We start from the raw sequence: 15,324 nt of genomic DNA on the forward strand, positions 1-15,324 counted from the left end.
CCTTCTATTCCTTTCTCCCTCATGGACCTATCCAGCTTCCCCTCAAAGGCAATTTGCCTCAACAGCTCCACATGGTAATGAGTTCTACATCCAGAAGCACACAGAATTTAGGAGCAGGAGGAGGCCATCTGGCTCCTCCAACCTGCTCTGCCATTCAATAAGGTCTTGGCTGACCTGGTGTGGCTCTAACCCCACTTTCCTGCCTGTCCCCCATAACGCTCAAGTCGCTTGTTGATCAAAAATCTGTCCAAGGCCGCCTCCAATAAATTCAATGATGCGGCCTCCGTTGCTCGCTGGGGAAGAGAATTCCACAGACTAACCAGCCTCCGAGAGAAGAAAATTCTCCTCAGCTCAGTCTTAAAATGGGAGACACATAATTTTTGAATTGGGTCCCCTAGTTATAGACGCCCCCACAAGGGGAAACCGTCTCCCAGAATTTGCCCTGTCAAGTCCGTTCAGGACCTTATATGTTTCAATAAGATCACCTCTTATTCATCTAAACCCCAATGGATACAGGCGGAACCCATCTAGTCTTTCCTCATAAGGGAGCCCCTGTACCCCAAGAATCAATCGAGTGAATCTTCCCTGAACTGCTTTGAATGCAATCTTAAATAAGGAGACTAAAACTATACAGTCTCACTCAGGCCCCCTACAGCTGTAGCAACACTTCCCTACTTTAATAGTCCATTCCCCTTGCAATAAAGACCAATGTTCCATTTGCCGTTCCAATCACTTGCTGTGCCTGTATCCCAACTATTCCACGGGTCAAGAAATTTCTCCCAAATTCCCGAATTAATTTATGAGTGACTACCTGATATTTTTTGTCCTCTGGTATTGGACTCACCCACAAGCAGAAACATCTTCTCCCCTGTTACGATCTGAGTTAATGTTACTACCGGACAGACAGATCTCCAAGTGGAAACCTGGCTCGATAGATCGGAATTTTTATTTTTTGTTTGGAAACACGGATCAACAGAGTCACAGGGCTGCCAATGAACTTTTCACAAAATAATAAAACGTTTATTAAACATGAAAAGATTGACTCTAATACACTGCTTCTTCACCCCAGCTATATTGTGACTGGTATTCACGGATTTAAAAATAAAATTTATAAGGATTTATAAATTGAAACACAAGTTTCAATTTATCTTATATTTGGATATTCTCATGAACGAAATGAAATGAAAATCGCTTATTGTCACAAGTAGGCTTCAATGAAGTTACTGTGAAAAGCCCCTAGTCGCCACATTCCGCCGCCTGTTCGGGGAGGCTAGTACGGGAATTGAACCGTGCTGCTGGCCTGCCTTGGTCTACTTTAAAAGCCAGCTATTTAGCCCAGAGTGCTAAACCAGCCCCTGATTAAGTAACCCCTCATTAGGTTTGTAGTCCATGAATACAAAGAGGCCGACACCAAGTGACAGATGCTACCCAATACAACTTCAGAGGATTTCTCATCAAATCCTCCCAGATGCTCATCACATTGTTTGACAACTGGTCTCACTGGACCTCTGACTTCCACATGAGTGCTTCCAAACTCCTGTTCTTGAAAGAACGCATCTTAAAACCTTTTCACAACCAGTGTTTTCTCTTGGGTCTTTCATCAAGGATCCACATCCAGGATTTCAACCTCTCCTTTCAGTATTCTTCTGCCTTGGATTGCTACCTGCAACCAAGCTTCCATACAATCTCTCAGGCCCCCAGCCACACCAATAGGACACTACTGCTTCATAGGCTGTATTAGGATGTCACCAAATTGTTGATTTATCTCAGCTGACTTTCAATTTGGTTCATGAAGCTGTCTCTTTAATTCATAGCATTTTCTCTGCTTTTTACTTGAATTCCCCTGAACAGGACCCAGTTCAACTTCCTGTTCTTTGTTCCTTTAACTGAACGGTCGTTCTGCAACATACTTTAATTCCAAGTCCCTGGATTCTGGACTTTTGGTTGCTCTTTTGGGAAGTTTACTTTCTGCAATTCTCTTGTCCTGTCCAGCTTCCCCTGGGTCCAGCTTAAAACTAACTCTGAAATTATTTCTGCCCTGATTGCTAAGCAACAACCTAGTTGTCCTTTAAGTCTTGTTTGCTTCCACATTGTAAACCTCCATTACCATACAGGCACCTGAATCAAACTGAAGTTATTAACCCTTTCAAATACAGAAAGACAAAACCTACTCAAAGCTATAACCAATGTTGATAATGGATAGTGGCGGGTCAGGCTCACGGGGCAGGGCCCGGTGGTATGATGATGGTGGATAAGAAGGGTGGGGGTGGGGTGAGAGACCCCCAGTTAAGATAGTCACGTGGGACGTGAGGGGGTTAGGAGGTCCGGTCAAGAGGTCAAGGCTGCTTGCGCATCTTAAAAGTTTGAAAGCCGATGTAGCAATGCTGCAGAAGCCTCACTTGAGGGTGAAGGACCATGTGAGACTTAAAAATGGCTGGGTTAGTCAGGTGTTTCACTCTGGTTTTGACGTAAGGGCTCGAGGGGTAGTGGTAATGGTCAGCAGATGAGTACGTTTCCAGATGGATAATGTGGTGGCAGATCAGGGGGGTGATGCACTATCAATTACGACGAGACGAGAGTAGAATGTAATCGAGGCTTTATTACACAGAGATGTGTGGCCTCCGACAGCAGCTAACGAAATGGCTGCTGCTCGGAGAGCACACACATTTATACTCCGCCTACTGGGCAGAACCAGCAGGCAGGGATCTACCCCTGTACCTGTAGTACAGGGGCCTTACCTTAATACCCATATATATACAATATAATACAACAGTGGTGACTACCACAGGGGGTAGATATGTGATTGTGACAGGGGTGCTGGAGGGGAGGTTAGTGGCGCTGTTAAGTGTATACGGTCCCAATTGGGACGATGTGGGATTCGCAAAGAAGGTGTTTGGGGCCATCCCCAACTTGGACACACACGAACTGATAGTGTGGAGGGACTGGAACTTGGTGCAGGAGCCAAGGTTGGACAGGTCACGGCCGCGCTCACTGGTCCCATCAGTGGGGGGGGCGAAGGCGTTGGCTGGGCTAATGGTGGAAATAGGAGGGGTGGACCCTTGGAGGTTTCTGCACCCGAGGGAATGGGAGTATTCGTTTTTCTCAGCAGTCCATAAGGTACAGTCGCAGATCGACTTTTTTGTGGTGGGGAAGGCTTTGCTGGCTGGGGTTAAGGGGTCGGAATACTCGGCAATTGCAGTGTCAGATCATGCTCCGCATTGGGTGGATATGGTACTGGAGAAGGGGGTAGCGCAGAGACCGGGGTGGAAACTAGATGTGGGAATTTTGGGGGACCAAGGGTTCTGTGACAAAATTGAAAAGGTAATTGAGGAATATGTAGGTTTCAACTGTACGGGTGAGGTGTCGAAGGCAGTTGTCTGGGAGGCTCTAAAGGCAGTGGTGAGGGGTGAGGTGATCTTGTTTAAGGCCAGGGTGGACAAAGAGGAGAGGTTGGAGTGGCAGAGGGTAATAGATGAGATGTTGGAGGTAGATAGGAGTTATGCAGAAGATGGGGACCCAGCGGAGCTGGAAAAGAGGAACTACAGGCGAGCTTTGACCGACTATCTACCAGGAAGGCGGTGCGCCAACTGAGGCGAGCAAGGGGTGCAGTTTACGAGCATGGAGATAAGAATGTTAGCAGGTCAGCTCCAGAGGGAGGCAGCGGTAAGGGAAATTGTTCGGGTGAGGGACAGGGCAGAGAAGTTGGTGGTGGCTACGGATCTGATTAACAAGGTCTTTGAGGAAATTTATGAGAGGTTGTACAGGTCAGAGCCACCTGGAGGAGATGCAGGAATTTCTAGATGGGTTGGAGTACCCGAGGTTAGGGGAGGGGGACAGGGCTACATTGGAAGGAGCAATAGTGGAGCAGGAGATAAAAGATGCAATTGGGAGGATGCGGTCGGGGACGGTGGCAGGGCTGGATGGGTTTCCAGTGGAATATTTTTAAAAATTCAAGGATAAGCTGGCACCCCTGATGGTGGGGACGTTTGAAGAGGCGATAGGGAAGGGGGTGTTGCCACAAACTTTGGGGCAGGCATCAATTTCCCTGTTGCTAAAAAAAGATAAGGACCCGATGGAGTGTGGGTCGTATAGGCCCATAACACGTTTGAATGTGGACGCAAAGGTATTGGCGAAGGTACTGGTGGGTAGGCTGGAGGAGTGCCTCCTGAAGGTGATAGGTGAAGATCAGACAGGGTTTGTAAGAGTGAGGCAGCTCTTTTCAAATGTTAGAAGGGTTTTGAACGTGGTTACGGAACCGGCGGAGGGGAAGCAAACAGAGGTGGTTTTGGCATTGGATGCTGAGAAGGCGTTTGACTGGGTAGAATGGGGGTACTTGATGGCAGTTCTGGAGCGGTTTGGGATTGGACCAAGATTTGTGAACTGGGTAAAGCTACTATATAAGGAGCCGAGGGCGAGTGTCCGTACAAACAACATCAGCTCGAGATACTTTTCTCTCCACCGTGGGACTAGGCAGGGATGTCCTATGTCCCCCCTGCTGTTTGCATTCGTGATTGAGCCATTGGCCATCGCATTAAGAGGTTCGAGGGTATGGAAAGGAATAGTGCAGGGAGGAATAGAGCATAGGGTGTCCTTATATGCCGATGACTTGCTGTTATATGTGTCAGAACCGAGTGTGTCATTAGGGGGAATATTGGAGCTGCTTCGAGTGTTTGAGTCTTTCTCGGGTGTTGTGGGCGAGGCGTATTCAGAACCCCAAAATGTATCATGGAGTTCAACCAACCTCTCCCTTTAATGTATTTGTTGCTTTTCCTAGTACATGACTTTTTCCCTAGGTGTGGGATTACAATTATGGACACGTGGGTTTTTAAACACAAAACACTGTTTATTCCATGAACTCAAATTAAAATCTTAAATAAACTTCCGGTGGCGCCCTCGAGGTAGCAGGTGCAGGTCGGATTGCTCCCGCCCGCGATGGGCAAACGGACCTGTTTCAAAGGATTTTTTCGGGACCTGGCGACCTGAATCGGTGGAGGAGACGAAGGGAAGAGGTTTTCCCCCCGGGGTATGGATAGTTGGACCAGAAGTGGTCGAGTGGAGCGGCAAGGATCGAAGCGGGAGCAGCGGGGACCCCAGACCGGGCGGCGAAGCATGGCGGACGGCAGGGACCAGGGAGCGGACGGCAGGGACCAGGGAGCGGAGGCTCACTGGCCAAGGGAGCAACAGATGGAGTTTTTCAGGAATTGCTTCACCGAACTGAAGAGGGACACATTGGACCCGATGAGGGCGGTTTTGGACCGAATGGTCGAGGCGCAGGCGATCCAAGAGAAGGCGCTCAGGGAGGTTGAGGTGAAGCTCTCCACCCAGGCGGACACGGTAATGGAGCTGGAGCATGAGGTGGAGGAGCTGAACGCCCGCCAGAGGAGGATGCAGGAGCAGCTTGAAGAGCTGGGGAATAGAGCCAGGAGGCAGAACCTGAGGATCGTTGGCCTCCCCGAGGGCTGTGAGGGATTGGATACAGGTGCATACATAATGGGTATGCTCGAGGCACTGATGGGACCGGAGGCCTTCCCTCGACCCCTGGAGTTGGATGGGGCGCATAGCGCCCCCGCAAGGAAGCCCAGGACGGACGACCGACCGAGAGCCTTGGTGGTCCGCTTTCACCGGCTTGCTGACAGGGATCGTGTGCTGCGATGGGCCAAGGCGGAGAGGAGCAGCAGATGGGAGAACTGCGAGGTGCGCATCTACCAGGATTTGGGAACGGAGCTGGCCAAGAGGCGTGCAGGATTCATCAAGGTAAAGGCAGCCCTCTACAAAAAGGAGGTGAGGTTTGGAATGCTGTATCCTGCGAAGCTTTGGGTCACGTTTGAGGAACTTCATCACTACTTCGAGACACCAGAACAGGTTTGGGCCTTTATTAAAGAGAGGAAGCTGGACTTGAACTAACGGGCACTTAGTTTTTTCAGTGCTCTACAGTGGCGGTGGACTGTTAACCTAACTGGCTCTGACTAGGAATGGACTTTTATTAAAAGAAGAAGCTGGACTTGAACTAAAGGACTCTGGGCTCGCAGAGCTGTTGTGTGGCGGTGGCCTATTAAATTATCCTGTACTGTAATGTTCTATCCAAGATTGTTTTCAGCCGGGACGGAGAGCGGGGGCTGGAGGGCGCACTGCTTAGGGTGATTTTGGGAGATTGCAACGAGGGGGAGGGGGGGGGGGGAGAGAGAGAGAGGGGCCCTGCAAAGGGGGCCCTGCACTTGGTATCTTTTGGCGGGAAATCGGGGCCTCTGATGGGGGGATGGACTAGGGGCTGGTTAAGGGACTTGAAAGGGCACGGGGAGATACAATCAAGTTAATGGGTCCTTGGTGTGTGGGAGGAGGGCCCGAGTGCTCGGGCGGGAGACAGTCAGGCGCCAAGGGCAGGGGTCAGCGTAGCTAGCATAGGTCAGGGGGCACCAGGGAGAGTAGGAGAAGGGGCGGGCTAGTGCCAAGCGCAGGGCTGACCAGGCAGGTCAAGCCTCGGGGGAAGGGGGCGGGGGGATTTGGGGGGGCAGCCGGGAAAGAGAGCAGAGAAGACTTAAGTGGGCAAGGGGGGGGGGGGTGATCAGATATCCCCCGGGGGAGAAAGTCGCTTGCAGGGAACAGCGTAGGAAACCGACAGCAGCAGCACCCGGGGAGGGGAGGGGGTGGGGGGGGGGGTTAGAGCCACATTAGTTTAGTTGAAAACGTGGGGCTTGGGCAAACAGAGCTGATAGGGGAAGTGCCTTATTAATATGTTTATTCTTTCCCACTGTTCGTTTTCAAGATGTTAAGGCTTTTTGCATATGGCCTTCTTTTTTCTCTGTAAATATTACAAATTTGTTTTAAATAAAAAATTTCAACAAAAAAAAAGATCTTAAATAAACATTGGATCTCTTAACACCCCTTACTTCAAAGATAACTCAGAAAATATTGCAACAGTAAATAACTCCTTAAAATGTTCCTTCAAACTTCCAAGAGACTTAACACCTTTAAACAGTATCACATCAGGTTAAAGGATATATATATTTTCTGGAGAATGGCAGAGATATATTAGCTTGGTTGACTTCAGCTCCAGCAAAACAGCCAGTCACTTTTAAACTGCTTTTTCCAACTGCAAAACTAAACTGCAAAATGGCTGACCTGGCCTCAGCTCCACCCACTCTCTGACATCACTGTTTTCTTAAAGGTACATTGCTTAAACATCCATGCCTTAAAGGTACCCTCACATGACACGGGGTACAAACTAAATCCAGACAAGAGTGAGTATTTTGTGGTGTCTCGGTCGGGGTGGGGGCAGGGGTGGGGGGCTGCCATTCCGTAGGGCAGGGACTCACTTTAGATACCTGGGGGTGCAGGTTGCTCGGGAGTGGGGGGGGGGGGCTCCACAGGTACAACATTTCTAGTTTGGTGGGGAGAGTGAAAGCTGATCTGGCAAGGTGGGATGGTCTCCCTCTACCACTGGCCGGTCGGGTGCAGGCGGTTAAAATGAACATGTTGCCGCGATTTCTGTTTATTTTCCTGCCAAAGGCTTTTTTTAGAGAGATTGAGGGAAGGATTACCTCATTCATATGGGGAGGGAAGGTGGCCAGAGTTAGAAAGGTGCTGCTACAGAGGGGAAGGCAGGCAGGGGGTTTGGGTCTCCCGAACCTGATGTATTACTACTGGGCGGCGAATGTGGAGAAGGTGCGGAGCTGGGTCAGAGGGGTTGATTCCCAGTGGGTCAAAATGGAGGAGAGTTTGTGCAGAGGATCGGGATTGAAAGCACTAGCAACAGCGCCGCTCCCGATGGCCCCAGGGAAATACTTAGTGAGTCCGGTAATCATAGCTTCATTGAGAATTTGGAGGCAGTTTCGCCAACACTTCGGGTTGGGGGCAGGGTCAAGGGAAATGCCGATTCGGGGGAACCACAGATTTGAGCCAGGGAAGTGGGATGGAAATTTTCGAAAATGGGAGCAGGGGATTAAGACACTAAAAGATTTGTTTCTTATGGGTCGGTTTGCAGGATTGAAGGAGCTGGGAGCGAAGTATGGGCTGGAGCAGGGGGAAAATGTTCAGATACATGCAGGCTTGAGATTTTGCCAGAAAGGAGATACAGGGCTTCCTGGAGGAGGCGGCCTCCACATTGCTGGAGGAGGTGCTGACGACAGGGGGACTGGAGAAGGGGGTAGTGTTGGCAGTTTACGGAGCTATTTTGGAAGAGAAGGCACCACTGGAAGGGATCAAACAAACTGGGAGGAAGAGTTGGTAGAGGATATGGAGGAGGGGTTCTGGTGTGAGGTGCTCCGGAGAGTGAATGCCTCCACCTTGTGCACGAGGTTGGGGCTGATACAGCTGAAGGTGGTGTACAGAGCACACCTCACGAGGGTGAGGATGAGCTGATTCTTTGAAAGAATAGATGTGTGTGAACGTTGTGGGGGGGGGGGGGGGCGCTAATCACGTTCATACGTTTTGGTCCTGTCCAAAGCTAGAGGATTACGGAAAGGAGGTTTTTAGGGTAATTTCTAAAGTGGTGCACGTGAAACTGGACCCGGGCACCCGGGAGGCCATATTCGGGTGTCGGACCAGCCAGGGTTGGAAACGGGTGCGGAGGCAGATGTTGGCGCCTTCGCCTCGTTGATCGCCTGAAGGCAGATCCTGATGGGTTGGAGAGCAACCTCTCCACCCTGTGCCCTGGCGTGGCGGGGGGACCTGTTGGAATTCTTGACTCCTGAGAAGATTAAGTTTGAACTGAGGGGAAGGATGGAGGGGTTCTACAATTCAAGGGCATTATTCATTATGCACTTTCAAGAACTGGATATCATCGAACATTAGTTGGGGGGGAGGCTGGGAGGGTTGGGGGGAAGGGGGATATGTGTGGTAATGGTGACTATGGGTGATTCCTGATTCTTTTTTGTCATTTGTTTATGTGAACATACGAGCAAATGTTTGGGGTTTGGTGGGAGGATGGGATTGTCGTTATTGATATGGGGATTGAAATATTTGTGACGGATTATTGTTTATTGTTGGTGGGTGTAAATTTGGGAGAAAATGTGAAAAAGGAGAATAAAAATATATTTTTAAAAAAGCTACAACCTATTTCTAATATCCGCAAATACATGCATGGTTTACTTAAAACTGCCTCTGTTTCTCGACACATCTATCTTATCAAAACTCTTTATCAGTCACTGGAGTCCTCTATTTTCTTAATCGGGCCTCAGCCTAATCTGTCTTTCCTGATACTTATAACCTGCCAGTTCTTCTATCAGCCTTGCAAAGTTTTTTTTTGCATGTTCTCCAGTGCGTCTGAGATTCCATTTGGAGACCAGAGTTGTGTATGTTGCATTTGAAATCCACGAGTTAATAAGTCGGCAATGGCAAATTCCAAAGTGTCTCCAACCATTGTCCAACACCAAAAATAAAATAACAGGGCTTCATCAAAGCCAGAGTGAAGTACAATGCAAAGAGCAAGGCGTTGTAGTTCAATTTCACCCTCCCTCACAGCAGGGAAACTGATCAAGGGGAATACTTTGATTAAAGGGGGGGGGGGGGGGGGATGCTCCGGGCAAGAGGCTCTCAGTAGTCAGATGGACCAAGCAAGCCCGGTAATAAAGGGAAACTCCCTCACAAGGACCCTGATCTCGGAACTCCGAACCCAAATGCTAAAGAAGCGCTCAGTGCAATCCACTTACCAGCTCTTCCGCAAGACGCCTGCAGGAACGACGCTGTGTTTGGCGGCGTCACTATAGATACGGCCAAGGTAACCTGCTGCAGATTCCAAAGCAAATGTGCTAAAGGCCACCCCGTGTTTGCACTCATTATACAGAAGCAGAGCTTTCCTGAAGGCCCTGCCTTCACCATCTTGATCCTGCTGATCAAATACCCCCCATACCCGCTGCAGGCTCCAGTCTCCACATTGAAGAGTGCCACCGCCGCAGGGAGGCAGCCCCAAACACACACACACACACTATTTGTCCAGCCAAGGTCCACTCACTCCCCCACCCCCCACTGATTTTTTTAAAACTCACTTTTCTTTGTTTTAAATCCCTCCACATCTCCACCTACCCACCCTGTCTTACTGATCCCTCCAGTGCTTGACCAATGCTCCTACTCCTCCCTGACTCCTAGTCTGTTTTTCTCCTGTCTCCCAATCACCTTCATCACTCTGTAATGCCTGTTTTGGACAGGTCGGATAGAAACATGGATGATGGGAGCAGGAGGAGGCCATTCGGCCCTTCGAGCCTGCTCCATCATTCATTATGATCATGGCTGGTCCTCCAACTCAATATCCTCATCCCACTTCCCCCCCCCCCCCCCCCCCCCCATATCCCCCAAAGGGCAGCACGGTAGCATTGTGGTTAGCACAATTGCTTCACAGCTCCAGGGTCCCAGGTTCGATTCCCGGCTTGGGTCACTGTCTGTGCGGAGTCTGCACGTTCTCCCCATGTCTGCGTGGGTTTCCTCCGGGTGCTCCGGTTACCTCCCACAGGTTAGGTGGATTGGCCATGCTACATTGCCCTTAGTGTTCAAAATTGCCCTTAGTGTTGGGTGGGGTTACTGGGTTATGGGGATAGGGTGGAGGTGTGCACCTTGGGTAGGGTGCTCTTTCCAAGAACCGGTGCAGACTCGATGGCCGGTGCAGACTCGATGGGCTGAATGGCCTCCTTCTGCACTGTAAATTCTCTGATCTATGATATCCTTTAATCCCCTTCACCCTAAGTGCTATATCTAACTGCTTCTTGAAAGCATGCAATGTTTTGGGCTCAACTACTTCCTGTGGTCACAAATTCCACAAGCTCACTACTCAATGGGTGAAGACATTTCTCCTCATCTCTGTCCTAAATGGTCTACCGCGTATCCTCAGACTGTGCCCCCTGGTTCTGGGCACCCGCACCATCAGGAACATCCTTCCTGCATCTGTCTAGACCTGTTAGAATTTTATAGCTTTCGATGACCACCCTCCCTCAAATTCTTCTGAACTGCAGCGAATGCAATCCTAACCGATTCAGTCCCTCCTCATACGTCAGTCCTGCCATCCCAGGAATCAGTCTGGTAAACCTTCCCTGCATGGACCAGCTGTTTTTGCTTTCACTGTTTCTTTTCATATGTTCATTATATATATCCATAAACAAAATATTTTAATATCAGAGCTTTAAAAAGATAAATGGGAGAGTGAGGGGGTGGGGTGGGGGGTGGAGGGGGGGGGGGGGGAGAGGCATGGCAGAGAGGTATTGTCATTGGTCTCGTAATCCAGAGACACAGGGCATAGCTCACAGCAGATGGTGAAATTTGAATTCAATAAAAACCTGGAATTAAAAATCTAATGATGACCATGAGACTATTGTCGATTGCCGTAAAAACCCATCTGCTTCACAAGATTCATACATTCATTTACAGCACAAAAGGCAGACATTCAGCCCATCGGATCCATGGTGGTCAACAAAGTTCTGATTCTGACTATACCAATCCCGTTTTCTAGTTCTTACCCATATCCCTGGAGGTTACGGCAGTGCAAATGAATATCTAAATACTTCTTAAGTATTACAAGAGTTTCTGACTCAATCCCCTTTGCGGGCAGTGAGTTCCAGACTCCCACCACCCTCTGGTTGAAAAGGTTTCTGCTCAGCTCCCCTCTTAACCTTCTACCTCTTACCTTAAATCCATGCCCCTGGTTATTTACCCCTCTACTAATGGAAAAAGTGCCTCGCTATTCACCCTATCTGTGCCTCTTATAATCTTATACGCCTCTATCAGGTCCCCTCTCAACCTTCACTGCTCACATGAAAACAGCCCCAGCCTATCCAATATCTCCTCATAGCTCAGACCCTCTAGCCCAGGCTGTATCTCCTCTGCACTCTCTCCAGTGCAATCACATCCTTCCTATAACGTGATGACCAGAATAATGTTGTACTCCAGTTGTGGCCTAACCAGCATTTTATACAGTTCCGGCATGACTGCCTTCCTCTAGTATTCTAAGCGCCGGCTAATAAAGGAAATGTTATGCATCTGGGAAAACAGCTTTGTTGGTTCTGAGTCATGTGATGTGTCATGACATCAGCAGAGTGTTTCCGCGGCCTTGGGCAGATCACCATCTTGATTGTATGAGCTACGGCCTTAATAAGCCTCTCATCGTACTTTACAAGAATCCAGAGTTGGGGAACCTCCATCCCTCTTCTCTTTGCAGCAATAAATAAATATAACAGGAGGGAAAACTGGCGATGCGGATAGAGGCAGGAAAATCACTGGAAAGAAGATTTTCCATGATTAATTGTACGACGGCATCGGAAGCAGCGGAAGATTCTCAAGACTGGATTTGCACATACACGGACCGCTCGTGGGCAAAGCACTGCTGCCCACGTGAAGGGTTAACAGAAGTTTTTGACCGCAACTATGAGTAAGAAGACCAACAACCTGGGAAGATTTGCTTGCATTGAAGTGAGTGTCATCTGGGCTGCAGGCAGCAAAGCTACATATGCTGCAGGATACGGGTCTTCGAAGTTTGGCAACTTTACACGGACCACTATTCAGGCGAAAAGTCAAAATTATATTCAGGCATAAAAGGGAAAGATTTCATCATTGCTTGTTCAAGGGATTGTTGCGCCATACTTTCCAACACAATTGGAAGAGAGGAAATGAAGACCTTAGGAGTCGGAATCTAAAAATGGCAGGAAAAACGGGCACCGCAGACGTGTTTGATGAGGATTATGAAACATGTAATTCATATGAAGGAAGATTCCAATTGTTTTCATAGCTAATCAGACACCAGAGGACCTACAGCTCACAACATTTCTCAGCTCAGTTAACTGTAAAATGTTTTTGATGCTGCAGAATCTTATTCCGCCAGCAAAACCACGAGCCAAGTCCTTCAGTGAAGTATTGCAAATTTTAGAGGGACATTTCTCTCCTAAAGTGTTACTGATTGCAGAAAGGATTCAATTCCACCGACGTTGTCAGGAAGGGGGTGAAACCATTTTACAGCTTATAGTGTCTTTTAGAAGATTAGCTAGATATTGTTAATTTGGTACAGCACTTGATGATACTCTTCGAGACAGGCTGATTTGTGGATAATACAGTTCAGCAATTCATAGGAAGCTGCTTATTGTAAGTGATTTAAATCTTGAAGCTGCTGTGGAAGTTGCCACATCTATGGAGCTTGCAACAAGAGAAGGGGCGTCATTCTCCGACCCCCCAGCGGGTTGGAGAATGGCCGTTGGCCGCCGTGAATCCCGCCCCTGCCGGTTGCCGAAGTCTCCGGTACCGGAGATTGGGCGGGGCGGGAATCGGGCCGCGCCAGTTGGCGGGCCCTCCCGCTCAATTCTCCGGCCCGGATGGGCCGAAGTCCCACCGAGAAATTGCCTGTCCCACCGGCGTAAATTAAAGTAGGTATTTACCGGCGGGACAAGGCGGCGTGGGCGGGCTCCGGGGTCCTGGGGGGGGGCGCGGGGCGATCTGACCCCGGGGGGTTCCCCCACGGTGGCCTGGCCCACGATCGGGGCCCACCGATCCGCGGGCGGGCCTGTGCCGTGGGGGGACTCTTTCCCTTCCGCCTCCGCAACGGCCTCCACCATGGTGGAGGCGGAAGAGACTCTCCCCACTGCGCATGCGCGGGAAACTGTCAGCGGCCACTGACACTCCCACGCATGCGCCGCCCGGGGATGTCATTTCCGCGCCAGCTGGCGGGGCAACAAACGCCGTTTCTGCCAGTGGCGGGGCGGAAATCCCTCCGGCGCCGGCCTAGCCCCTCAATGTCGGGGCTCGACCCCCAAAGATGCGGAGCATTCCGCACCTTTGGGGCGGCGCGATGCCCGTCATATTGGCGCCGTTTTGGGCGCCAGTCGGCGGACATCGCGCCGTTGGGGGACAATTTCGCCCCAGATTCGCAGAAAGGGGCTGGAGCAAAGATCCAAAAACTGGATACCTCAAAGAACAAGGCTGCAAAGGTGAAACCATGTCATCATTGCACACAGGTTGGACACTCAGCCGGGGGGAGGCTGGAGTAAATCATAGACATGCAAGAACTGTGGCAAGAAAGGCCTCACTGCCAAAGCGTGTTGGGCTCAGAAAGCTTCTCCTATACCAAGAAGGTGCAAGAAGAACAGCACAAGTAAACAATCTAGTCATATCTACAAATTAGTGGTTGAAGCTCATGGCCACTCAAAAGACAAAGAAACTGACCTACTGCAAGAGCTTAAGCTAGGTGTCTTGTCAATGCAGGGTGACCAACAAGGTTTTTGAGATATCCAAAACTTGTCCTTCATGAAATTAAAATGGAAGTGAATATGGGCGCAGCGGTATCGCCAATATCTGAGACAATTTATCATCAAAAGCTGAGGCATTTACTTTTCAAAATGTCGAATTTGGTACTAAGGTCAAACGCTGAAGGGGCCGTACCATTAAAAGGATGCATTTTGGTGAATGGAGAAGCAAATGGGCAGACGGCGAAGTTGCCTCTTTATGTTGCCAATGGAAACTTTCCTGCTCTATTTGGCAGAGTATGGTTGGCTACGATTAGGCTTAACTGAGAAATAGTTAATCAATTAGTGGATTCAAAGAGTAACTTGCAACAACATCTGATCAAGCATGAGAAGGTGTCTGAAGATTCACTAGGCTCTGTGACTGGAGTTGAGCTGCATCTAAAAATCAAGCCAGACAGCACACCCAAATGTCTCAAAGCTATACCCATATCATATGGCACCAAACCGAAAGTTGAAGTCGAACTGGAGAGATTAGTAAGGACAGGAGTCATTGAACCCGTTGCTACAAGTGATTGAGCAACACCAATCATTCCTGTATTAAAATGGGATGGCTCAGTGAGAATTTGTGGCGATTTTAAAACTACTATTAACCCAGTTTTGTACGTAACTCATTATCCACTGCCACTGATTTAAGGCTTGTTTGCTGGACTTTCTGGAAGACAGAAGTTCAGTAAAATTGATCTTTAATGGGTATTTCTGCAGATGAATGTGGCTTCTCAATCACAGATACTACTCACCATAGTGACACACAAAGGCCTGTTTCAATACAGGAGACTTCCTTTTGGAGTAACATCTGTGCCAGCTCTTTTTCAATGATGCATGGATCAAATTCTATGTGGGTTGAATGGAGTGCAATGTTATTTAGGTGACATACTCATCGCTGGTTCAAGTGAACAGAAACATTTATTTATTTTTAATTTTTACAATTAAGGGACAATTTAGTGTGGCCATTCCACCTACGCTGCACATCTATGGGCTTTGGGGGTGAGCCTACACAGACACAGGGAAGACAAAACAAATACTTAAGTTCAAGAAGGAAAGATAAGGGGAGGTGACCATAAGCTCTTCGAAAGGTTTGAGGAAGATGTTAAGAGACCGCAGGAAAGTGGAGTGT

The 15,324-nt window shown here is 49.1% G+C and overlaps 1 protein-coding gene across 1 annotated transcript in view; it reads right to left on the bottom strand.

Moving 5' to 3' along the window:
* LOC140408343 (uncharacterized) overlaps positions 1-9,850 on the bottom strand; it is a 191,197-nt gene extending 181,347 nt beyond the window's left edge. Inside the window, exon 1 of the mRNA XM_072495406.1 lies at positions 9,648-9,850. The gene's annotated coding sequence lies outside the window, so the exon portion shown is untranslated. The remainder of the gene's footprint in view (positions 1-9,647) is intronic.
* Between the last annotated feature and the right edge of the window lie 5,474 nt (positions 9,851-15,324).

This window comes from Scyliorhinus torazame, chromosome 3 (genome assembly GCF_047496885.1).
Source record: "Scyliorhinus torazame isolate Kashiwa2021f chromosome 3, sScyTor2.1, whole genome shotgun sequence".
Classification (NCBI taxonomy): Eukaryota; Metazoa; Chordata; class Chondrichthyes; order Carcharhiniformes; family Scyliorhinidae; genus Scyliorhinus; species Scyliorhinus torazame.